Source organism: Panthera pardus, unplaced genomic scaffold (assembly GCF_024362965.1).
Source record: "Panthera pardus isolate Hobbes unplaced genomic scaffold, ASM2436296v1 HiC_scaffold_27, whole genome shotgun sequence".
In the NCBI taxonomy this organism is placed as follows: domain Eukaryota; kingdom Metazoa; phylum Chordata; class Mammalia; order Carnivora; family Felidae; genus Panthera; species Panthera pardus.
In genome coordinates this window covers 18,021,573-18,045,698 of record NW_026526843.1, presented here as the reverse complement: position 1 = coordinate 18,045,698, position 24,126 = coordinate 18,021,573, and the positions used below count along the sequence as shown (strand labels likewise).

Sequence of the window (24,126 nt, the reverse complement as noted above, 5' to 3'; positions counted from 1 at the left end):
CTCCCATTGCTTTATCACATCCAGGTTCCCTGCACCTTTATAATCATATAGAGTGTATTTATAATAGCTATTTTAATGTTTTTGTCTACTAATTCGATTATCTCTGTCATTTCTAAGAGTCTATACCTTTTGATTAGTATTTCTCTTGGGTATGAATCACATTTTCCTGCTTCTTTGTATTGTGAATACTATTTGATGGGATACTGAATATTGTGTGTTTTACATTGTTGGGTGCTGGGTTTTGTTTTATTCTTTTAAATATTGCTGGGTTTTGTTGTGGAAGGCAGCCAAGTTACTTAAAATCAGTTTGATTCTTTCAAGCCTTGCTTATAAGCTTTGTTAGGCCATGTGTATAGCAGCCTTTAGCCCAAGGATAATTTAGGTCTACTACTTTTTAGGACTCTACCTGATATCGTAAGTATTACACAGGTCTTTCCACACTGGTTAGTGGGAACATGAACTATTCCTAGCCTTGTGTGAGCTCTGATAATTATTCAGTCTACTGCTTTCTGGTGTCCTTTCAATAACCAAACATAGTTTTTCTTACGCATGTGTAGATCAGAATTCAGTCAGAGACTCAAGGAGACTTTCTGTATATCTTTGAAGTTGTCTCTTCATGTACAGATTCTGGTTCCTTAGCATTGATCCTTGCAATTTCCAACCTTCTTGGCTTCCACGAACTCTATTTTTGTCTCTCCTATTGAACAAGGTCTCTAGGATTGTTTTGGGTTCCCCCTTTCTCTGCTGAAGCCTGTGACTCCAGGCAATAAATTATGACACTCCTGGGGCTCACCTTGTTTTCCCTTTGTCAGGAATCACCATTTTACATTTTTGTACTGTCTGCTTTCCAATCTCTAAAAGCCATTATTTCATATATTCTGTTTGGTTTCCTGGTTAAGATAGAAGGTAATAAGTCCCTGTTACTCCATCATGGCTGGAAGAGGACGTCCAACTTTATATTAATTTTTGCATTTTTACAAGCACAAAATGTTTAAAAATTTAAAAAATACATTTTAAGAAAACAATTCTTTTGTCCCTGACAGTACTTTGTGCGTGTGTGTGCCACACATCTAGCCACCAAGAAAAGAATGATCCAAACCAGTTTCTCAACCTCAGAACTACTGACATTTTGGACTAGAAAATTCTTGAACATGGGGAGCTGTGTCATGAACTGTAGGATGTTTGGGAGTTGTAACAACCAAAAATGTCTCCAGTCATTGCTAAATATCACTGGGGGTGGGGGAAGCAAAACTGTCCCTGACTGAGAACCAAACTTTCAATATCATAGCAACCCAGAGACCATCCCCTTTTATATAAAAGTTGGGAAGCCTAAAAAACTTAACAGGGGCATACTGAACAGGCACAGAAGCCAACCTGAAAGACTTCTCAATGTCCAAAGTTGAAACAATCTGAGCTATAAGCAAAAAATAACCAAACCACTAAATAAAATCCATGAATTCATACTGACACAAATAAACGTGGAAGAAAGTACACACTTCCTAATAGAAGAATTCTAATCAATACTCATAGAAGGAATGAGGGAAATAGAAAATCACCATTGGAGCACAACAGTGATAAATACTGAAGGTGGGATCTACCAGTGGTGCTGTAGTAAGTCTTATGGACAAAAGTTTAAGCAGAAACAGTATGTCTGCTTAATCTCAAAGTATTTCCCCCATAATATTTAGTAATTACAGAGGCAAGGAAGGAAATAATAACTTTATGAGAGAGAATCTTGGCAGAAACCACTTTAGCCAGGGATCAGGATTAGTCATATATATCCTCAGTAATACATATCGATACCATGCATCCCCTGATATTATTGACTTGTAAATGCACATCACTTCAGGGGTAGCCTTCCCCCAAATGCACAATGTCAATGTAATCATGAAAAAAATCAGATTAAACTAAACTGAGGGACATTCTACAACATAACTGATTGGTGTTCTTCAAATTGTCAAGGTCATAAAAGACTGACGAACTGTCATAGATTGGAGGAAACTAAGGGATATGATGACTAAATGCCATGTGGTATCCATGACTGGATCCTGGAGCAGAAAAGACACATTAGTGGCAAAACTGGTAAAATCCAAATAAAGTTTGTTTATTTAATAATAGTTTTGTTTATGTAAATATAATAGTTTAAATAATAGTATTGTACCAAGGTTAATTTCTTAGTTGATGAGTGTGCAATGGTTATGTGACATTTTAACATGGAGAAAGCTGGCTGGAGGGAGGACAGCAGTTCTCTGTAGCATTTGTATAAATTTTCTATAAACCTAAAATTATCTCAAAATATGAAGGTTTTAAAAATTGGGGCATCCTGTAATCTCAAAGTAGATATGTATCTGTGTATTATAAAGATCTTATTAAACTAAACACTGGAACCACAGAATGTCAGAGTTGGAAGGGCCCCTATACATCACCTGGTTCAATTCTTTCATTTTACCTTTGAGGCAAACTTGGTATGGGAAAGAAATGGGATCTGCCCAAACTGATTGAAATAGTGACAAAGCAGGGTCTGGAAACCCTTTTCTGCTCCTAGGTGAGAGGTCTTAGGATATTTTCCTCATAGTCTTTTGTTTTCATTTTTAAAACATGTGCAAACACACCTAAGATGCTTTGGGTACGTGTTATGGTGGACATCTGTTCTTTAGAGCAGGGGGTGGCAAACGTTTCCTGAAGGGCCACAGTAAATATTTCAGTTTGGGGGAGATATCTGGTCTCTGGCAACTACTCAGCTCTGCTGTTGTATCATGAAAGCAGTCATGGACAATATGTAAACACATGGGTGTGTCTGTGTGCCAATAAAACTTTACAAAAGCAGGAGGTGGGGTGTATTTGACCTATGGGCCATAGTTTGTCAACCCCTGCTCTAGATCTTTGCTAAAGAAGATCAGGGGCAAGCACCTAAGATGCATCTCATGTAGTATGGTGAGTGGAAGATATATGCACATGTCCCCAGCTGGGCAACAGCATTGAAGAGGAGGTCATGAAGGTGAGATCTTCTAAAATGATGAAAGAACAGCAATAAAGGTCTCTTTTTCCTTTGTGTTAGTTGGCCCAAGCAGAGGATGATCAAGTGGTATAAAGGATGTCAAAGACAATAAGCCCATAAATGGAAAGATGAACAACCATCCCTCTGACATTTCATTATGCCCTTCTGGCTAGGTGGGGGACTTTCTACACAAATAACCAGAGGTGTGGAGCTTTCAAGTTTCAAAGATAATGAATTAAATCTAATTTCAAAATAGTGGGTCTTTAAGCTAAAACACACACACCCAAACACACACACACACACACACACACACACACACACACACACACACAGGAGCAAAGTATTGTGATCTAAAGTGGTTAGAAAAAAAAATGACAGAATGAAAAGAATAATTCTATTAAGAGGGCAAGATTTATTATAACTCTGTTTAGTATTGATGGAAAGCAGGCAAGAGTGAGCAGCCTGAAAATGGGATAAAGAGTATTTTTAAAATACAATGTTTAATCTTATTTCCAAAGAAATGTTTCCTAACTTGACTCTTCTTTCAAAATGTTTTTTCTGGGGCACCTGGGTGGCTCAGTCAGTTAAGCATCTGACTTCAGCTCAGGTCAGGATCTCACCATTCGTGGGTTTGAGCCCCGTGTTGGTCTCTGTGCTGACAGCTCAGAGCCTGGAGCCTGCTTTGGATTATGTGTCTCCCTCTCTTTCTGCTCCTCGTCCACTCTCTCTCTCTCTCTCTTTCTCTCTCTCTCTCTGTCTCTCTCTCTCTCTCCTGCCTTTCACACACACACACACACACACACACACACACACACACAAATAAACATCAAAAAATTTTTTGTAATTTTTTTCTACTTAACAATGGTTACTACCTATTTTAAAGAAGTCCTGTGATGAAAATAACCTTTTGAGATGAGGTAAAACCTCAGTAATATATTTCCTTTTCATTTTTTTTTCACCTATCTGCGACCTTTAACCACAAAGTAAAATAAACAAGAAAAATGCTAACGATATTGAGCATGCATTTAAATAACTTCTACTCTTGACAGTTACTCGACATCGACATAATGCTTCCATGGGTCTGATTAACTTGTTGCTTCTCAGGTTAAATATTTCATACCCAGATTTTGTTTCCTTCTCTATTGGACTACAACCTTACATGGAGACACACCTTTTTGTTCCATCGTCAATCCCTGAAGTACTGTGGCTCAGTTGGTTAGAACAATGTAGACGGCAGTTTCAGTCTGTCTCAGGTTCAGCTAGCATACTGTATCCATGAATCCTGCGGGTCACCTTGGAGGTGGGAGGCTACTGGAGTAAATGACAAGAGGGCAGTAAATCAGGGACAAGAGTCAGTAAGGACTCAAAACTATGTTATCCAAGAATACCAGATTTCCTGGGACAGATCCACTTCCAATAGTAGGCCTCATCGATCATGCCCTAAATATATTTGTTGTTGTCAGATTACAGATTTAGAATTTTAAGTTCAGGGCTAGGAGACTTCAGATCCACAAGAAGAGGTGCAATAGGGATTAAATGAAACAAAAGCTGTGTGAGGCTGCCAAAACCTTGGGCACCTTTCCCTATTTGGGATGGTTGCTCTCCCCTTCCTACTTCCCATTAGGGACTGACTGGCAATGAAGTCCCTAAAATTAAAGAAATGTTAACCTGGAAGTGGAACCTGAGGTAATGGCAGCCAGGGCAAAGCAGGGAAGACAAGTATCTGTGTGAAAGGTCACTGAGTCTCTCTGAACATTCAATTCTTCATCTATCAAATTTGTATCTAATACCCATGCTGCCACAGTGGTTATGAGAATGTAAGACCAGAATACATGGAAAGAGCCCCTAAAAACTCTGACACAAAAAAAGCCCATATGTTTATTAGGAGTCCATCCCCGGGGCTTATGGGAAAAGGGATCCTGGGTAGCCAGCCCAAGACAAGACATAGCCCCAGACCTTATCTCTTAGGAAACACGGGTGGGCTTTCCAGCCACCTCAGTCAGCTGCCTCTGCCCTACCATAAGACGAAGAGCTTGGAGAACGGGACCTTTGGGGAGGTGGTCAAACAGCTTTCCCTATTCAAAAGCCAATGCCTTCTAAGTGAATAGTGCCATGTAATGAATAATGAATAATGCCTGTTCACTGGGTACATTGGGGGAAGCAGACATTAGGTAAAAGAATTCTCCAGCAAGGTCTCTCAAAATCCAATTCACCCTAGAATAGATAGATGCTGAGCTGAAGACCATCCCAGGATACTACTTAATTGAGGAGGCTCTCCCTCATCACTCTTTCTAACTTCATCCAATATCTTTTAGTTTCATTGTTAAAAGGTTGCACTCTTTGCAGGCGCTGCTCCTCCCCTGTGGCTGCCAGGGCTGGAACACTGAGACTGCCTGACCATTTCATAACTCTTGATCCTAAGTTGAGGGAAGCACCATAGCAACACGTGAGTATCAGGGCAGAATATCTACCATAAACACCTCATCCCAAGTTGCTTCTGTAGCTTGTTCAGAGATACTTGCTGTGACCTTGAGGAATGAAAAGCCATTTTAATATTAGTGGAAGTAAAGCTAATTTAAGAAAGGAAATCTGCTATATATATCAGATAATGTCTTTTAAACTGAAATGTGTGACTTTGGAGTAACTCGTGAACTTGGATTATCCTTTTGAATTACCTATGCTTCTATTCTTTCTTTAACACAACTGAAAGCTGGCATCACCATCACACCTCAGTTCTCGGGGGTAGGGCAGAGATGGTGAGAAGGGATCTATTTACTAATATTTGGACACTAATGAATGGACACTCTGAAAAACAAAGAAAAAACACTTTTTGAAAACAATGTCATTAAGACAATGCCTACTTTCACAGAGCTTAACGTGTGTTGGCATCAATTATTTGATGACATCTATCCTCAAAGTCAATTTGCAAGTATGTACTGAGTATCTACCATATGTGAAAGAAAACACTCCATGCTGTAACTATAGAAGCCTAAGTAATTCTAGAGGATGTGATGTTGTCACTTGAAAAAGAAGAGAACATGAAATGGAGAAGGAACATGAATTTCTGAGTACCTACTATGTGTTTGTGTGTACTTGTGTGTGTGTGTGTGTGTGTGTGTGTGTGTATCCTTCTTAAGAACCATGGAAGATAGGTGCCATTAGTTCAGCATTAGTTCATTATAAAAATGAAGAAACTTAAGTGGGTAGGTATTAAGATTGTCTATGGCCATACAGGCAGTGTGACGTAGGGCCAGGATTCCAAAAGGACTCCAAAGACTGTGCCCTTTTCACTATACTGTGTTGACATCTATAAATATGGTTCTTCATATCTGGAGTAGGACATGTACATGATGATCCTGGACTATCTTATACACATCAAGAAAATTTTCAAAGACTACTAGAGTCATGTAAAAAGGACTAAGGAACCAACTTAAAGAGTTTCCCAATGGCCAATGCAAGCCTCAATATGAATAAGAACAATGTATTACAGGTGCCTTGGTGGCTCAGTTGGTTAAGCATCCAGCTCTTGATTTTGGCTCAGGTCATGATCTTCTGGTTTGCGGGATCAAGCTCCACATCAGGCTCTGAGCTTACAGAGCAGAGTCTGCTTGGGATTCTCTCTCTCCCTCTCTCTCTCTCTCCCCCTGCCTCTCGATTAAAAAAATAACAATAGAGGCACCTGGGTGGCTCAGTCAGTTAAGCGTCTGACTTCAGCTTAGATCATGATCTCACGGTTCGTGGGTTCAAGTCCCACATCAGGCTCTGTGCTGACAGCTCAGAGCCTGGAGCCTTCTTCGGATTCTATGTCTCCCTTTCTCTCTGCCCCTCCCCTGCTCATGCTCTGTCTCTCTCTCTCAAAAATAAATAAATAAACATTTAAAAAAAGAAAGGCTTTAAAAAATAACAATGGATTAAAACACCATTAATTCATCATAAAGTCCATTCATTCATCATTATATTTAAAAAAAATAATCACTCATTGGTTTTATTAGTGAATGCTGGCAAACTAGCTCATTATTTTGAATCAGGCCTTTATCTTGCCTCCTTATACAAACTGTACCCTGGATAAACAAGTAGTGGATGTATAGATATATTCCAGTTAATAAATAAAGAATGAATAAAAAAAGAAAAACATCACCATGTTGCACTCCTTAATGAATAAATGAATCTAGACTTATATCATCAAAGGCTGATAACATAAAAATAGAGAAAGCCAGATAGTGTGTGTCACTTAATGGAGAGCACAAAAGCATACATGAAGTAATCTCACCAAAAAGAAAACAAAAGGGGCACCTGGGTGGCTCAATTGGTTAAGCGTCGGACTCTTGATCTCAGCTCAGGTCTTGATCTCAAGGTTGTGAGTTCAAGCCTCACGTTGGGCTCTACGCTGGGCATGAAGCCTACTTAAAAAAACAACAAAAATAAAATAAAACGCTAAAAAAAACCCCTTTAACCTGAATCTAATTAAGCCTCTAAAATCAATTACTAATTTAGAGAAAACACAGAAGTCTGGGGATACGTAGACTACTTAAGTACGAAACTTAACAATGGGAATACAATCAGCAAAATCCAGAGTGTGGGAAATGCTACAGTCTACTTAAAAAAACAACAAAGGCATTGTCTCAATTATGTTGTCTTAAAAAAGCATTTTTCCTTTATTTTTCAGAGTGTCCATTCAAAAATAGTAATAAATAGATCCCTTCTCACCATGTCTGCCCTACTCCACAGAACTGAGGTGTGATGATGCCAGCTTTCAGCTGTGTTAAAGAAAAAAGAGATGAATGGATAATTCAAAATGGAAAAAAACAACCTATTTTCTTCCAAAAATCAATTGCAAGAAGAAAAAGGATTGAAGGGGAACCTATAGATTAAAAGAGACCAAAAGGCTATTGTCAATCAATTATAGTATCTAGCTCTTACTTAGAGCTTTAGTCAAACAAATAAGAATCCATTTATCCCAGCTGTAAGATAATTGGAAACTAGAACACTGACTGGATATTTGTTTATTTTAATGAAGTTCTGTTCATTTTGAGGTGTGATAATTGCATTGTGGATGTTTTTTATAGAGTCCCAATCCTTTAGAAGTACATACTGAACCACTTACAGATAAAATGTTATGATGTCTATGACTTGCTCCAAGATATTACAAAAAGAGGAAAAATGGGTGTGGTATAGATGTGAGTGGCCATGGGTTGATCATTTTTGAGGCTGGGTGATGGGTACAGGAGTCTTATTATAGAATTTTATCTGCTTTTGTATATGCTTGAAATTTTCATAATAAAAAGATGTATCTATAGAAAGCACACACATATGATTTGAAAATACATGCACATATATATGTGCCCAAATACCAACTCAGGGAATTGATGATATGGATATACAGTGGAATCACAGCATATGCACATATGAGTTATAACAATTTAAACATAGGCACTCAGCATACAGACAGGGAGAGGGAGAACAAAGGAGAGAGAAAAAGAGACAGAGAGACCAAGATATAAACAGAAAGATAGAAGAGAGAGAGTTGACAGAGAAAAGACAACAACTAAAATATGCCTCTCAGAGAGTGAGCATCTCACTGCGAATCTGGTGTTTAAAGATGTATATATGTCACTCAATTTGGCTCATAACTACAATTTCATCTCTTCATCAGGTGCTGAACCAGACTCAACGATCTACTTCAATACTGGAGGACAAACAGGCAAACAGGGATGATAAAGATATGGTATGCCAGCATTCTCAAGGGAATTTTAAGGATGTTTTTGACTCTATGGGATTTTCACCTACAATTAGACAATTTATAAAAAGATGCAAAAGTCCACTATACCTCATACATGTGTGCAAGGGCATGTGTAAAAAGATGTTTAATGTATCATTGTAATTTTTTAAAAACTGGAAAATCTTAAATGCTCACTAACAGAGGATTGGTTAAACATGGTGCATCCTCATAGTGGAATTCTTTATGGAGCCATTAAAAAGAAGGTAGGTGGCACAAAAACAGACACTCAGATCAATGGAACAGAATACAGAACTCAGAAATGGACCCACAAATGTATGGCCAACTAATCTTTGACAAAGCAGGAACGAATATTCAATGGAATAAAGACAGTCTCTTCAGCAAGTGGTGCTGGGAAAACTGGACAGCGATGTGCAGAACCTGGACCACGTTCTTACACCATACACAAAAATAAACTCAAAATGGATGAAAGACCTAAATGTAAGACAGGAAGCCATCAAAATCCTTGAGGAGAAAGCAGGCAAAAACCTCTTTGACCTTGGCCGCAGCAACTTCTTACTCAACACATCTCCGAAGGCAAGGGAAACAAAAGCAAAAATGAACTATTAGGACCTCATCAAGATAAAAAGCTTCTGTACAGTGAAGGAAACAATCAGCAAAACTAAAAGACAACCGATAGAATGGGAGAAGATATTTGCAAATGACATATCAGATAAAGGGTTAGTATCCAAAATCTATAAAGAACTTATTAAACTCAACACCCCAAAAAACAAATAATCCAGTGAAGAAATGGGTGAAAAACATGAATAGACACTTCTCCAAAGAAGACATCCAGATGGCCAACCGACACATGAAAAAATGCTCAACATCACTCATCATCAGGGAAATACAAATCAAAACCACAATGAGATACCACCTCACACCTGTCCGAATGGCTAACATTAACAACTCAGGCAACAACAGACGTTGGTGAGGATGTGGAGACAGAGGATCTCTTTTGCACTGCTGGTGGGAATGCAAACTGGTGCAGTCACTCTGGAAAACAGTATGGAGGTTCCGCAAAAAATTAAAAATAGAACTACTCTACGACCCAGCAATTGCACTACTAGGTATTTATCCAGTGGATATAGGTATGCTGTTTCAAAGGGGCACATGCACCCCAATGTTTATAGCAATGCTATCAACAATAGCCAAGGTATGAAAAGAGCCCAAATGTCCATTTATGGATGAATGTATAAAGAAGATGTGGTATATATATACAATGGCGTATTACTCACCAATCAAAAAGAATGAAATCTTGCCATTTGCAGCTATGTGGACGGAACTAGAGGGTATTATGCTAAGCGAAATTAGAGAAATAAAAATATATGACTTCATTCATATGAGGACTTTAAGACAAAAAACATATGAACATAAGGGAAGGGAAACAAAAATAATATAAAAACAGGGAGGGAGACAAAACATAGGAGACTCTTAAATATGGAGAACAAAAAGAGGGTTGCTGGAGGGGTTATGGGAGAGGGGATGGGCTAAATGGGTAAGGGGCATTAAGGAATCTACTCCTGAAATCATTGTTGTACTATATGCTAAATAACTTGGGTGTAAATTTAAATAGATAGATAGATAGATAGATAGATAGATAGATAGAAGGTAGGTATTTTCCATGCACTGATCGAAACAGATGCCCAAGACATAGTGTTACATGAAAAAAGCATGTGTCAGAATAATGTATATAGTGTGTTTCCATTTTTGTAAATAAGAAAAAGAACAGAGATATATCCATAGATACATACACACCACTATGTTTTTACTAGAAGACTTGTTTCTAGAAGAATAATGAGGTATTACAAGAAACTGGCAATAGTTATAGCCTCTGATGAGAGGGAAAAGGATTTAAAGTAGAAGAGTGACTTCATTTTCATTATATACTTTTCTACATACTTTGAAATCTTATTATGTACATGTAGTCGCATTTAAAATTTTGCTGAAGTATAACACACATGAAGAAAAGTGTACAGCTCACACCTGTATAGCTTAATAAATTAACATACCATGAACACGCTCCAGGCACCAACACAGAACATTGCCAACACAGAACAAGTCTCTAAAAGCCCCCATAATTTTCCTGTCCTCCATTTTGAAAGTTAACCATTATCCTATTCTAATATCACGGTTTAGCTTTGTCTGTTTTTTTGAACTTTATAGAAGCTGAAATAGCATGTATTTTTTAGGGTCTGATTTATTTCAATAAATATGATGTTTGTAAGAGTCTTCCATGTTCTTGTATCTAGCTCTAATTTTTCTCAACTGTATTGAATTGTATAAATGTACGACAATTTATTCATGTATTCACTATTGGTAGATATTTGGGTTGTTCCCATTATTTGACTGGTACTAAATAAATAATGCTCTAATGGACATTCTTGTATATATATTTCAGTGAACACATGCAGTGGAATTGCTGGGCCATTGGGTAGGTTTGTTTAGCTTTAGTAGATACTGCCAAACAGCTTCCCCAAGTGGTGGTCAGCTAGCAGTGTATGAAAGTTGAATTAATTTTCAAACAAATAATAAGAAGAAAAACAAAACCCCTAACTCAATTAATATAAACAGTGATGATTTGAGTTGTATTTCTGTGTTATATTCTGTGTTGAATTTTTACAAATTAAAGTTAAAAACATAAGTCACTATGTTACCTAATGTGCTTATACAAGGTTTCTATGACAAATCCCAATTTGAATTTCATGTCAGGGAGAAGCTGATCTTTAAAGAGGAATATATCTGCTTTCTAGTTCTCAGGTAATATATACTAGTGTAACCCTTACCCTTGACTGCCAAAAACTCAGAGTCATCGTCAGTGCTCAACAAGGATAGCATTCCACTCATGCAAGGTATCTGGTAATATCTACTCCTTAAAATAGACAATTCTGTTCTATGTCTTACTTTGCATTATGTTTAAACTTGCAAGCTTCTTAAAATCCTTTTGCAAGGAAAGGAAAGAGGATAAATCGTAAATAAATAAACCAAAAATAGTTCTAGCCCCAGATGGTGAAGTTTTAAAAGGAACTTTAAGAAATTAAGGTTAATGCAACCCAAACAACAAAAGTACAGAAAGGAAGCAGATAAAATGCAGTGTTCTATAATGTAAGATTAGCCAACTAACCTGTCACATGGCTGGTGGCCAAGATAATGTCAGGTTTATATGAGTTCTAGGTCTCCAAGAAACAAAATGGCATGCTTTATCCTAATGGGGAAGGTGGAAAAAAGCAATGCTTTCCCAGGATTTGAGACCTTTTGGCTAAATACTATTAAATAAGTCCTTTCCCCCAGAATCAAGTCTGATTTCTTCTCCTTAAAGTGGAATTAAATCCATCTTTGGAAGGGACACACAGTCTGCACAGTCTACGACTGTATCTCTCAGTCAAGTATTGCTACCTGGAACATATTCCTAGTTGTTCCTTCAGACAGATAGAATCCCACATCCTTGTTGGTCACTATCAAAAAAGAACTCAAACCAATCCAAAGGTCCTTCACCTTTGGATGCTATTCTGGTGTTCAGTTAATGCTTGATAAATGTATCAGTGAATATCTTAGATCTCATGGTAATGACCTCATTCAACAAGATCTTTCCATTTGGTGAAAGGCTAAGTCTGTTCAGTTTCAAATGGATATCACAAAGAACAGGAGCTCAAGGGAGGGAGACAGCTTGGGCTAAGGTTTCCAGTAAGGTTTCCAAAGATCTGGAATTTGAGTGTAACTTTGAAGAGGAGGTAAGGTATAAAGGTAATAATTAATGTGACGTTTGGGAAATCAAATATGCAGATCAATGTATCCATAGACCAAAGCAGAGGGAATGAATATCAGGAAAGATTTGGCTCAGTTAATGGAGGCCCTTGAATGCCAAACTAGGGAATTTTGATTGTATGCTACTATTGAAGATTTTTTAGTGAGAATAGATTATGATGAAAGCGATGTTTCAGGAAATGATTCTAACCATGGTGTGTAGCACAGACTGGACTGGGGAGAAAAATAAGTAGGGAGTCCACGGCTATTGCTATATCCCAGGCAAAGACAACTAGTGTCTAAAACTGGGTGACAACATAAGGAATAGAAAGGCAGAAACAGAGAAGAGTACAAAGGAAGAATCACCAGGGTTCAGAAGTGATAAGGTGTACAAAAGGAGGCCGAAGGAAGAGTTAAGAATGCCACTGAGGCTTGGACTGAGGACAATCATGAAACAAATACCTCCACTACTTATGGTAGCTTTTTTTGTAATAGAAAAAGACTAGAGTCGATACAAGTATCTGTCAACAGGGACTGACAAGCTGAACAAACGACAGTTCCTCTTTTGGAGAGCATACTATCCAGTCATAAAAAAGGAACAACGAAGATCTCCATACATTGATATAGAATGATCTCTAGAGCATAATGTTAAGTGAAAAAAGGGAGCAAAACGGTTTTTATGGTATGTACTACATTTTTGTAACATATGGGGGTGAAATACAATTACTTATTCTCTTTTGTTTAATATTCAAATACATAACGGATGGATAAGCCAAAACCTAATTAAACATAGAGGGAAGGAGAAAAAAGAATGAGGGCAGGATGGAAGCAAGGCATTTAGAATATCTCCTGTTATATTTTGTCCTGTTTTGACTTTGGAACTCTGTAAATGTTTTACATAAATTAAATGTAAAATTAAATTTCAAAAAAGAAAGAAAACAATCTGTAAAACTGAGAAAAAAATGAAGCAAATGAATCAAACTATGTATCAAGTTGGTAACATAACCACACAGAAAAAGAAATTACTTTTTAAGTGACGGAAACACGACACTTTGACTACCTCCTTAGTAGGATTTATTCTAACGGCAAAAGGAAGAGCAAAGAAATCTTAAACTGCATTCAGTAATCTTAGTAGTAACATTGGAATTGCTCCCTTGAAACTGTTACAGATATAATATAGGGTAATTCAAGTAATGACAATGTCATTAGGAACCAAGACTTTCAGAATGAGAGAAATGAGATACAGTTACAAAATAAAAAATGTTAAGTAAAACCCCTATACTCTTAAATTCAGCTTCGAAATATCAGTAGGAATTCATCATGTTTCCTTTTTTAAAAAATAGGCATTTTCCAGCTCTTTCACTGAAAAGATAAAACCTGACAACCCAGCCACAGTGAGGAAACTCAGTCCTCAGATTGGGCTTTCTTAATACCATTTCCTATAAAAAGGAACAAGAGAGCTCCTTGGCAAAATGGTTAACTCCAGGACTGGGTTTGAAATTGTATAAGATGAGCCTGAAACCAAACCAAAAATCAAGAAATCTATCAGGACAAAAGGAAACAGAAGCCAACCTGAAAAGACCCCCACTGGCCTAAGATGAAATAATTTTAGCAACAAAATGAGTAATGACTACACTACGTCAAAACATACTAAATATATAAAAATCTATGAGTTTATAACAATACATAATAGACTTGATTGGTCACCATTGGAGGCTGCTAGGATACCAACTCATTCTGAAAATTGATGTTTTTATAAGGGAAGGTATCAAATATTTATCTTGCCCTTTTTTTTGGTACACTACTTCAAGGTAACTAAATGGTTGAAGAATAAAATTATACAAAAATCTCAAGTAATGAATGTAGAAGCATAGCAGAATTAGAAAAATGCCATTTTGCAACTCTTAATGAAATAATAGACCAAAACAGTAATCATCAATGGCTGTTAAAACCATCAGGTGAAGGGTTCATGGGGACCTTTATAATGGAGGCCTCCAGGTGATACCATTTAAACCCACTGATCAATCTTAGTAACACTAAAAATGAGGCACCTAGATATGATTTGCCTCATGAGGTGATATAATAGAAAGTACACAGCACTAGCTGTGAAGTATTCTTACCCAAAAACCTCAACCTGAACCTAATCAAAGCCTCTAGACATAACTACCAGTTCAGAGGAAATATAAGGGATAGAGAAACAAGTTCAATGACAACATGAGAAAACAAACAAATTGAGAATATGAGACATTCTTCAGGGCAAATGACCTGGTTTCACCAACAACTCAAAAAACAATAAAAGACTTATAAAACATAGCCAAATGCAGTGTGTGGGCCCTATTTGGATTCTAATTTTAAAAAACTAATTTAAAAAACTAAATTACATCTTTGAGAAAATCAGGGAAATCTGAATATGGATTGGGTATGAAATGATACCAATAATTATCGTTAATTTTGTTAAATGTGATAAAAGCATAGTAATTAGTGTGTGTGTGTGTGTGTGGGTTGTGTGTGTGTATTAATGTATGTATTCCTTATATATGTATATATGTATATATACAAGGAGGGGGTCAGAAAAGCATGAGGAAGTCCAAAGTCGTTTGGTCTTAAAGAGGCTAAAGAAGTAAAGCATTTCAAGGTAAAGGTGGTCAACAGTGTTAAATTCTGGAACAAGACTGATTTAGGCCTCAGAAAATGGAGCTATCTGTTATCCCACATTCCTACTATGTTTCCAAATTAATTCCAAGCCGACTATGACCTCAATAATAGTAGCAAGCCTGTAAGAAAGTGTCTCAGTCCTCAGTCTTCCCCTGTTCCCCATTCATTTCTTCCCTCACTCCCCTACTCACTTAACCATCATTCCCTGAGTCTCTACTCCAAGCCACACCTACTACATCCTGCCAGACTTGCTATGTTCTGCACATACTGAGACAAAGATCTGTCCTCTGGGAGCTCACAGCTTAATGAGGAAGACAGATCTGGAAAAATAATCACCACACAGTATTAACATTTCAGCAACAGCTTATATACCTTGGGCCAGGCACTATGGGAGGCACTAGAGATACAAACATAAACAAGTAGTTCCTGCCCACCAGAGTTCAGAATATAGCTTGGAAGGCAACAGAATCACAATATATTAAGATATGAACTAAAAATAAATGTACAAATTATATGAAAGTACAGAGCAGGAAATGGGGCTAGTAAGGAAGCCCTGAAAGATGGGGACTATTCAATATGCCCATTTTACATATGAGAAAATGGAGTACAGGGAGGTGAGTTGACTGGCCCAAGGCCATGCAACTGTGTGTGGCACAGCCAAACTTTAAGGGCCCGTTTGTGAGACTCAGGAGTTTGGGTTTTATCCACTCTGTCACATTGCCTAAATGCCTCTTCCAAGACTCTCCATTCTCTTACCACTGTGATTCCCTGGTTGTACCCCTAGAGGCACAGAGCAGGTGCTCAATGAGCATTTGCTGAGTGAATAAATGAGTTATGCAACCTCATAGGGTTGTTGGAAAGGTTCACTGCGATAAGTACTAGGCTCATTAGAGGTCACTATGTAGAATCACTGTGGCAGGTGGCAGCTAAGGATCGCTCCTGTGTAGGCCACTATTACCCAAAAGAAAAACATCCAACAAGTGTGTCGGGATTAGTAATGATTGGCATCAGGGAGCTCTGAAGTCAGTGGACAGGGCTTCAGTCACTAGGGCTGGGAGGGTGAGTGGCAAGGGCCAGGCAAAGTCCCAACCCTAGAGGGCTCATGCTCTGAATACAGGGGTTCAGGGACTCAGATGTAGTTATTTAAACTGGGTCACCAGCTCAGAGCCAACCAAGCCATTAGCCTGAGGTTCTAGAAAGTCCTCCAAAGATGAAGGTGGATGAAAAACAGAAGAAGAAAACACAGGAGGAGGAGAAGGAAGGAGGAAGGCAGGAGAGGAAAGGAGAATAGTGGCAGCTAACATTTACCAAATGCTGCCTGTGGGCCAGGTGCTGGGCTGAGTGCTTTCTAGGCAGTGAGATAACCCTCACAACCATCCTATGAAGCAGATATACTAATATGAACTTCTCCACTTTGTAGATGTTCCCCATAGACATTTAGTAACTTACTTGCAGCCACAGAACCAGAATCTGAACTCAGGCAGCCTGACACCCAAGGCACGGCTCTAATGCACTATATACCTCACAGGGTCTCGGGGTCTTACTGAGATGGGTCTTACTCGTAGGGGCAAGGGGCTCTACACTCCTCTTCCCGCACCCATCTGAACCCTGCCTTCAGGTAGCAGTGACCCTGGCTCATAGCTGTATGGGAGACTAGTAAACACAGAAGAGAACTAAGAATCTGTTCCAAAGGGCTCTTTTGGGTTGCAGAGAGAAGGAGCTGGGGTGGGGAGGGGCAATGTTTCTATTTCCTGTGAGCTGCTGAGGTTGCCTGTCCCATGATCTGTAACAATGAAGATGTTAATAAGGCCTTGTGCAGGGGTCCTGCCCTATAGTTACAAAGCCTTGTATATATATATTACTTGATTAATATGTCACTTTGGAAAAAAACAATTAAAAAAGGAGCTGGTTCTTGATATTGGAGATCTTCCCCAGAAGACTTAAGTATTTCTCTCTACTTCAATCCACATATATTTCTCAGATGTCCTCTGGTCTTCCTGGAATTTCTACTAAGAATTTCAGCTATCCCAACAAGAATGTTCAGACATCACAGTTTCTACCAACATATGGAGCCCAGATCCCCTGGCTCCAAATTCATTTCCCTTTCAATCACAGCTGGGCCCAATGCTTCCAAAGGAATGGTAGAAGGAAAACAGGCTCCACAGGAGCTGGGGTGTCATTCCTGGGCTTTGTTCCATTAACCCCCAGTTCAATTCCCCTACCCTACTCAGACCACCATAGCTGGACCTCACTGATCCTTTCAGCTAAAGGCTCAGGCCCAGTGAATTTCCCAGACCAAGTCATCCACAGGCACAGGGTCAATGCTCAGCCTCAGCCCTAGGGCTGGGGGATTAAGAATAGGTTGCCCTCCCAGATTTGGTACCCCTAGAATAGCTGCCTGAGAGGCTGTGATGCTTTCAGACTAGAACTTTTCCCAAAACCACCTCTTAGACTGATCCAGTTTTAACAGCTGGCCTTCTGCCTTGATTACCATCCCTAAGTTCTATGTGTTGTCCTGCTTACAACTTCAGTCCCCTTTGAAACTAAGCCTTGGCCTGAATGAGATACTATCTTACTTGTGTCTTCTCCCAACACCTGGCACAGAGGATGGTCCTCACTGCATGCCTGTTGGGTGGATAAGCCCCTCTGCCCTGACTTGTTCTTGGCCACCCTTGTCTCTTGAACTGGCACCTTGGCCCAGGAATGGGGTTTTGACTCTACAGAGAGGTCTTCTAGATTATGATTGCCAATTGGCTGACTATCCAAGTAATATCCATATACCCACCCCTTAGCTGTGTGATCTTGAACAGGTTGCTTAACCCCTTGGTCTCTCAGTTACCTCATAAAGCAGGAAATGGCACTGCTACCTCACAGCATTTCTGTGAAGGTTAAAAGAGTGAATCTATTTTAAGTGCTTAGCATAGTGCCCATGTAAGTATTTGCTTTTGCCATTGTTGTTGAGCTAGTTACCGTGGACTCCTCAATGTTAGCCATTTCCCAGAATGTCATTGTAGCACCAGTCTCCTTACCTACTAGCCTGTCTCTGTCTGTAACAAGGCCATTAACTCAAGCATGTGTCCTGGTTAGTGGCCGTATCTAGTACCGGGGCTTAATATGCACAAGTGCTACATTAGGAGGGACACCCATTTCTAACAACCTAAGTTTGAATAATCAGGCTGTTCTCTCTTGGGCTGGGCAGTCCCTAGAGTGAGCAGAGGTGGGAGGAAGCACCAGTATGGTTCAGGGAATCAGCAGGCCTGGAGGAGTAAAGCAGAGGCAGAACTAGGCCATGTCTCTGGGAACTAGGTGTGGTTGGCCAACCTTCCAAAGACTGGAAAGACCACTTCCCCTGATGGCAGAGCCACCCTGGGAAGAGTTTGCAAAAGTAGCAGGAAGGCAGCTGAGCTATGCAATTCTTAGGAGACCTGAATGCCTGCTACATTTGGTCCCTCAGTCCAGGCAATGCACTTGGACTTCCTCTGGCTTGTGCACTTGGGCTGCCCCTTAGGTCCTTTCACTAACTGTGCTGCCTCAGGCAGTGTCTGCAAAAAGAACCATTCCTTCTGCCCCAGCCCAGCCAGTCTCCTATCTTGCCTCCCCCCATATGCACACAGCTTCCAGGTCATGGGATTCAGGCACTGTGGCCCAGAAAAGGAATAATAATAGTAACACAAGCTCCTTGGCAGAAGGTGAGATGTTTTTAACTTTTAAAATAAAGAACAGAACCCTGGTACAAATTTCAGCTTCAGCTCTGCCTAGCTTCATGATCCTGAGGAAGTGATTCACCTTCCTTTAACTTTAGTTTCCTCATCCATAAAATGTAGAGTAAATGGGATATTGGACCTAATTGCCTGGCAATAGAAAGAGCTCACAAAATTGTAGCTAATATTAGTAGTAGTAACAGATAATCTAATAACCTCTACGTCTTTGCCATCTATCAAACTTGTGCCCCAGAGCAGTTACTCAGTTAAGTGCTCAGTAAAAAACATGTTTCTTTACCTTATTGTCACAACTACCAGAGGAGGCAGGTAGGGGAGATCCTGGTCTCCCTAGAGATGGAGACCTTAGGCTGAGTGGCTAAGTGACTTGTCCCAAATCACAGGTACTGAGCAGCAGAGCCTGTACTGGAAACTTCTGTTTCCTGACTCTCTGTTTCGTATTTACTGTTTTAGGTCACCTGATCAAATTTAGGGCCAGAAAGGAGTTTAGAAATAATCTAGTATAACCCCATCATTTCAAAAACTGAAAACTGAGGCCAGAGAGACCAAGGACATTTCACAAGGTCAAGAGTTAGTCAGCTGGGCAGTAGAACCCAGGTCTCCTGACTCTCAGCTTAATGCTCTATCAATAACCCAAAAGCTTATCTTGAAAAAATCATCTCACTGTTCCTAGTTCAGTAAGCATGGTCATCCTAGGCTCAAAGCTACCATAGATTTCTAGAAAAATGCCCAAGCAGTAACAGCAAAGGCTTCCTGCAATGACAGGCCCACCTTTAGAGTACCAGGTTCATTCTTCATGGAGGGTGCATTTCCCATGTGATTTAAAAGAATGTGTCAACGTGACACCCAGTGACCATCAAGAGTACACCAACAGTCCCAAATTTCATGTGTGGAGTACCATCTTTGAAGTGGACCCTATAGTATTTCTGGAATGTCAAGCATGAACTCTGAGAAACACCCCACTTGGCAGTTCCTTCTAAAGCAACAAAGACAGTTAAATGAGGCCCAAGTAGCACAGGATATTATTGTTTACATGCGACCCTTATCCCATGGCTGTGGGAAATGGAGCCAAGTTCCACAAGCTCTTTTCTTGCAAAAGACACTTTGCAAAACAGAGAAGGACAGCGCTGTTGCTTGGTTTCCTGTTCTTTCTTGATGTCAGCTTCATTTGAAAATGAAAAATGATGTTCTCAGAATTTAAGCTCCAACACTGGGGGGATGTATTATGTTGTCCCACTTGCAGTTAATCTGAGGATGCAAAAGTTAAATGAGCATCGTATTTGCCTCAAATGAAGAACATAATGGGGAGGGGACAGAGGTGAGTAACTCATTTGTCATTGTAACTAAAAAGGGATCTCCAATACTTCTAATTTAAAAGGTTTCAAAATTCGAAGGGTTTCTGATGAAACCGGAGGGGGATGTTTTCTATAGAAGAAAATCAACACCTTGGATTCTAATAGCACTCTTTTTTCCCCCCTTGAAAATATCACCAAAACACATTTGTTATCCACCCCTGTGCTGTTGGGCAATGGCAGCTATAGAAGCATGTGATTGATGGAAGAGGCCTGTCTCTGTGCCCACAGCATGCCCTGGCCAAGCACACAAATCAGGAGTACCTTGCCCTACTCCCCCAAGCACAGGCAAGCTAATGCCAGCATCCACGGGCTCAATAAATGCCATGCTTCTTGGTTCCCTCTGCTCCCAATATAAATAAATAGCCACAGCAAGTCTTAGACAAGTGGTCTTAGCATGCTTGCTTGGGTCTTGGGAATAAAGGAGAAAGGGCTTTTTGAAAGCATCATCTTTGTGGCCAATCTCCAAAAATGATAACATTTCACAGTTGGTTTTACTCTTACTGCATTCACCTAACATTTACTACAAGTTAGGTTCAGAGCTAGGTGTTAGACACAGAAAGAAGAATAAAGAAGGAAGCAATCAATTCTGTTTTGCGGAGGAGGCACTGGGCTCCTACTATTTGAGCTGGTCTGAGAGGACATGAATAGTGCTTCAACAGGAATGGGGGTGGGGATGGTGTACTAATGAGAGAGAAGATATAAGAAGGAAAGAAGCCAGCTAATGGCTCATGCACTCATTTGCTTAAACAGTTGGAATCAGTGGATTGCAAATGGTTGGGGCTGTTTTCTCAAAGTGAATGAGTATATTCACGGAACACACACTTGTTATTAAAATGATGTGATGCCTTTTACAAAAGACTTTATGGAGTAGAAAGCAATGGACTCCCATAACTATGTTAGCACTCATTTGTAAGACTTCTGAAGCTTCTAATAAACAAGAATTTAGTCTTTGTCTAATTAGGTTTTAATAGCTCAGACAAAATTAAGAACTAGAGGAATTTGATATGGCTTTTTTTCATTCAAACTTTCTATCATCCTAATCTCCTTAGAAGCTATAAATTATAACTTACCCTCATAAGACTATATGCAAAGCTCATAAGCAAAGGAAAAAATAATCAGATATTGTTACTTTTATTAGATAACAATAACATATTGCAATCACAGCCCTATGTCTGGTCAATAATGCCACAGGAAAAGTCTTCATTACTCTTCTGCCTATTGATGAGATGGTTTATGAAAATCAAAGTTGTCTCCTATACTGTTAGAACATATGTTTGCAAAGGTGCACTTTATATCTATACCACAGATGGTGATCTCATGTCTATGTCATTAACTGGGGAAGCACCCAAATCTGATGATCAATTATTCTTCATTGTTTGAAATTCTCAAAGGTCTTCTAGGGTTCAGAAGGAATTTCTTGTTAAGTTCCAATATCCTGAAATATATATCTAAAAATTTTTAGGTATTTTCATTTTTTAATGAAAAGAGATAGCTATTCCAGTTCTTATTAAAATTGCAAAATTGTGAACTGGCCCTCTCTCCAGAACCCAACCCTGGACATGTCACAGAATTCAGAGATAGATGATTCTATCAAAATAGCATAAAAGCAGTGAGGAAACCTCTAAGAAAACAAAAGGCGGATGAGTAAGATAGGATTGGGGAGAAAGTAAGATATCTTATTGAGTAAGATAGGACTGGGGAGAAAGACCCCAAAAAATTAAAGGACAAGAAAAATGTACAGGAGTTAAGGTGATAATTTTTTCAAATGTGCTCCTTTTTCTCTCCTTATCATCGTCCTGAGATGACCAATTTTCTCTCCCTTTGCCATTGGGAGACATTAAGCGATAGACTAGTATCCACCATGGGTGGCACGGTAACTTTGGGATGCAACTCAGGGCTGGCCAGTATGATGGTGCTAGGTAATAAGTGCATATATATTGGCTGGTCTGTAAGGTTGCCTGCATCCACACACCAGTACCCTAAAAGCTAGAGGACTGCAACTGGGAGAGGCTTCTCTTGAAAGAAAGCAACATGAAGGCTGAGTTACCATTTGTAACACTAGAGGTTTTCTCTCTGGAGGCATATCTTCTCCCATCAAACTCATTGGGCGGGGGGGGGGGGGGGCACTAGCCAAGACTTAAGGTTTAGTTTCTCCCCATAGTTATACATTACAACCGAAGATAGCCAATAACCCAAGCAGAATAGGAACTCACAAAGAAAAACAGCCAATGGGTATTCACTGGAAAGCATGGTGGTACAACTGAGAATTAGCAGCTGAAAGTAAGTGAGGCTCTACACTTTCCAATACCAAGTGAGTGAAAAGGGCCTGTAGCAAGAAGGACTGAAGGCACTGGAGGAATCTAGCCCCTATGAACTCTCAACACTGACCTGCCAACGCTCCCTTCTGGGACAGAATCCCACGTTAAGGACAAATTGGCAGTAGTGAAATAAAAATTAAGCAAGATAGTTTCTTCTGCTTCTGATATGGCTGAGTAAACTCCTATTGATCCTGATCTTCCTGTTGACAGCAACTATAAACTCAGGGGAAAATGTTAAAAACAACAATATGAAGACTAGAGAGTGAAAAGAAGCAGGCATGTTCTGAAGGGAAGCTGGCACAAGGTGAGTTACCCACTTTTTAAATAGCTTTTAGAATGAGGGCAAACTAAAGCTTACAGGTAGTTTAGACACCAAGAGTAATTAATACGCCAATAGTAAACCCACAATCTATCTGGTATGAAGAACTACAGGCACACCTCAGAACAACAACAGCCATTGGAAACTAAGGGGGAATCCTGGAAAGGAGAGAGCCAGATCCAGGGAACCCCAATTTCTGTCTACAGACTCTATTCCAATCTTAGCTGACTCCTGAACCACACATATGTGGGACAGACTTCCGTTAAAGATCAAAGCCCTGAACTAAGATTTCAACTACCACCTAAGAGGAAAAGTTCAGAGTTTGAATGTAACCATATTAAAGTATCCACCAAAACAATGGAATCAATATTTTTCAGAGGAATACATTAGAATCCAAAATCTCGATTCAAAATATATAGGATATAATCCAAAGTTACTCAACTTATGATGAACTGGGAATTTTTGATCCATTTACAAGAGCAAATCAACAGAGAACAAACCTGAGATGACCCAAATGTTGGAATTAGGAGACAAGAATTTAAAAATGATTATTATAATCAATCAAGAGAGTAAAGGAAGATATGCTTACAATGAATGAAAAAATATAAAATCACAGCAAAGAAATAGGAGCCATTAAAAAAAAGAACAAAATAAAAATTTCAGAAATGAAAAATAAAGTATCTTAAATTAAAAAAATATCACTGGATAGGCTCAAACAGCAGGATGGAAATGAGAGAGGAAAAGCTTTAGTAAACTTAAGATGGAACAACATAAATATCCAATGTGAAGAACAGAGACGAAAATATATTAGGAAACAAAAACACGAACAGAGCTTCAGGGACATATGGGACAATATTCAAAGGTCTAATATACATGAAATTAGAGTTCTAGAGGAGAGGTGGCAGAGAATGGGGTAGAAAAAAACATTTAATGTGCAATGGCTTAAACTTATCTAAATTTGGAAAAAGATATAAATTTAAAATTCAAGAAGCTTAGTAAACCCCATGAGGATAGAAAACAAAACTCTGAAAATACCACAAACTGCTGAAAAAACAAATATAATTAGAAAATCAAAAGCATCCAGAGAAAAACAGCACTTTATACACAGAGGGGAAAAGTTTCAAATATGGCTGGCATCAGAAACAATGGAGGCCAAAGAGAAAAGACCAACATCTTTAAAGTGATTTAAAGAAAAAAAGCCAACCCAGAATTCTATACTCAGCAAATATATTCTTCAAGAAT

At 39.1% G+C, this 24,126-nt stretch overlaps 1 long non-coding RNA gene across 9 annotated transcripts in view; it reads right to left on the bottom strand.

The window, feature by feature from the left end:
* The window catches only part of LOC109258711 (uncharacterized), a 275,809-nt gene that overhangs the window by 152,424 nt on the left and 99,259 nt on the right, over positions 1-24,126 (bottom strand). For 8 of the 9 annotated variants that reach the window (XR_008418382.1, XR_008418384.1, XR_008418386.1 and 5 more), the window contains one exon: positions 4,170-4,309. The exons of the other annotated variant lie outside the window; for it this stretch is intronic. This is a non-coding gene — a long non-coding RNA (uncharacterized LOC109258711). The remainder of the gene's footprint in view (positions 1-4,169; positions 4,310-24,126) is intronic. 9 annotated transcript variants of the gene reach the window in all.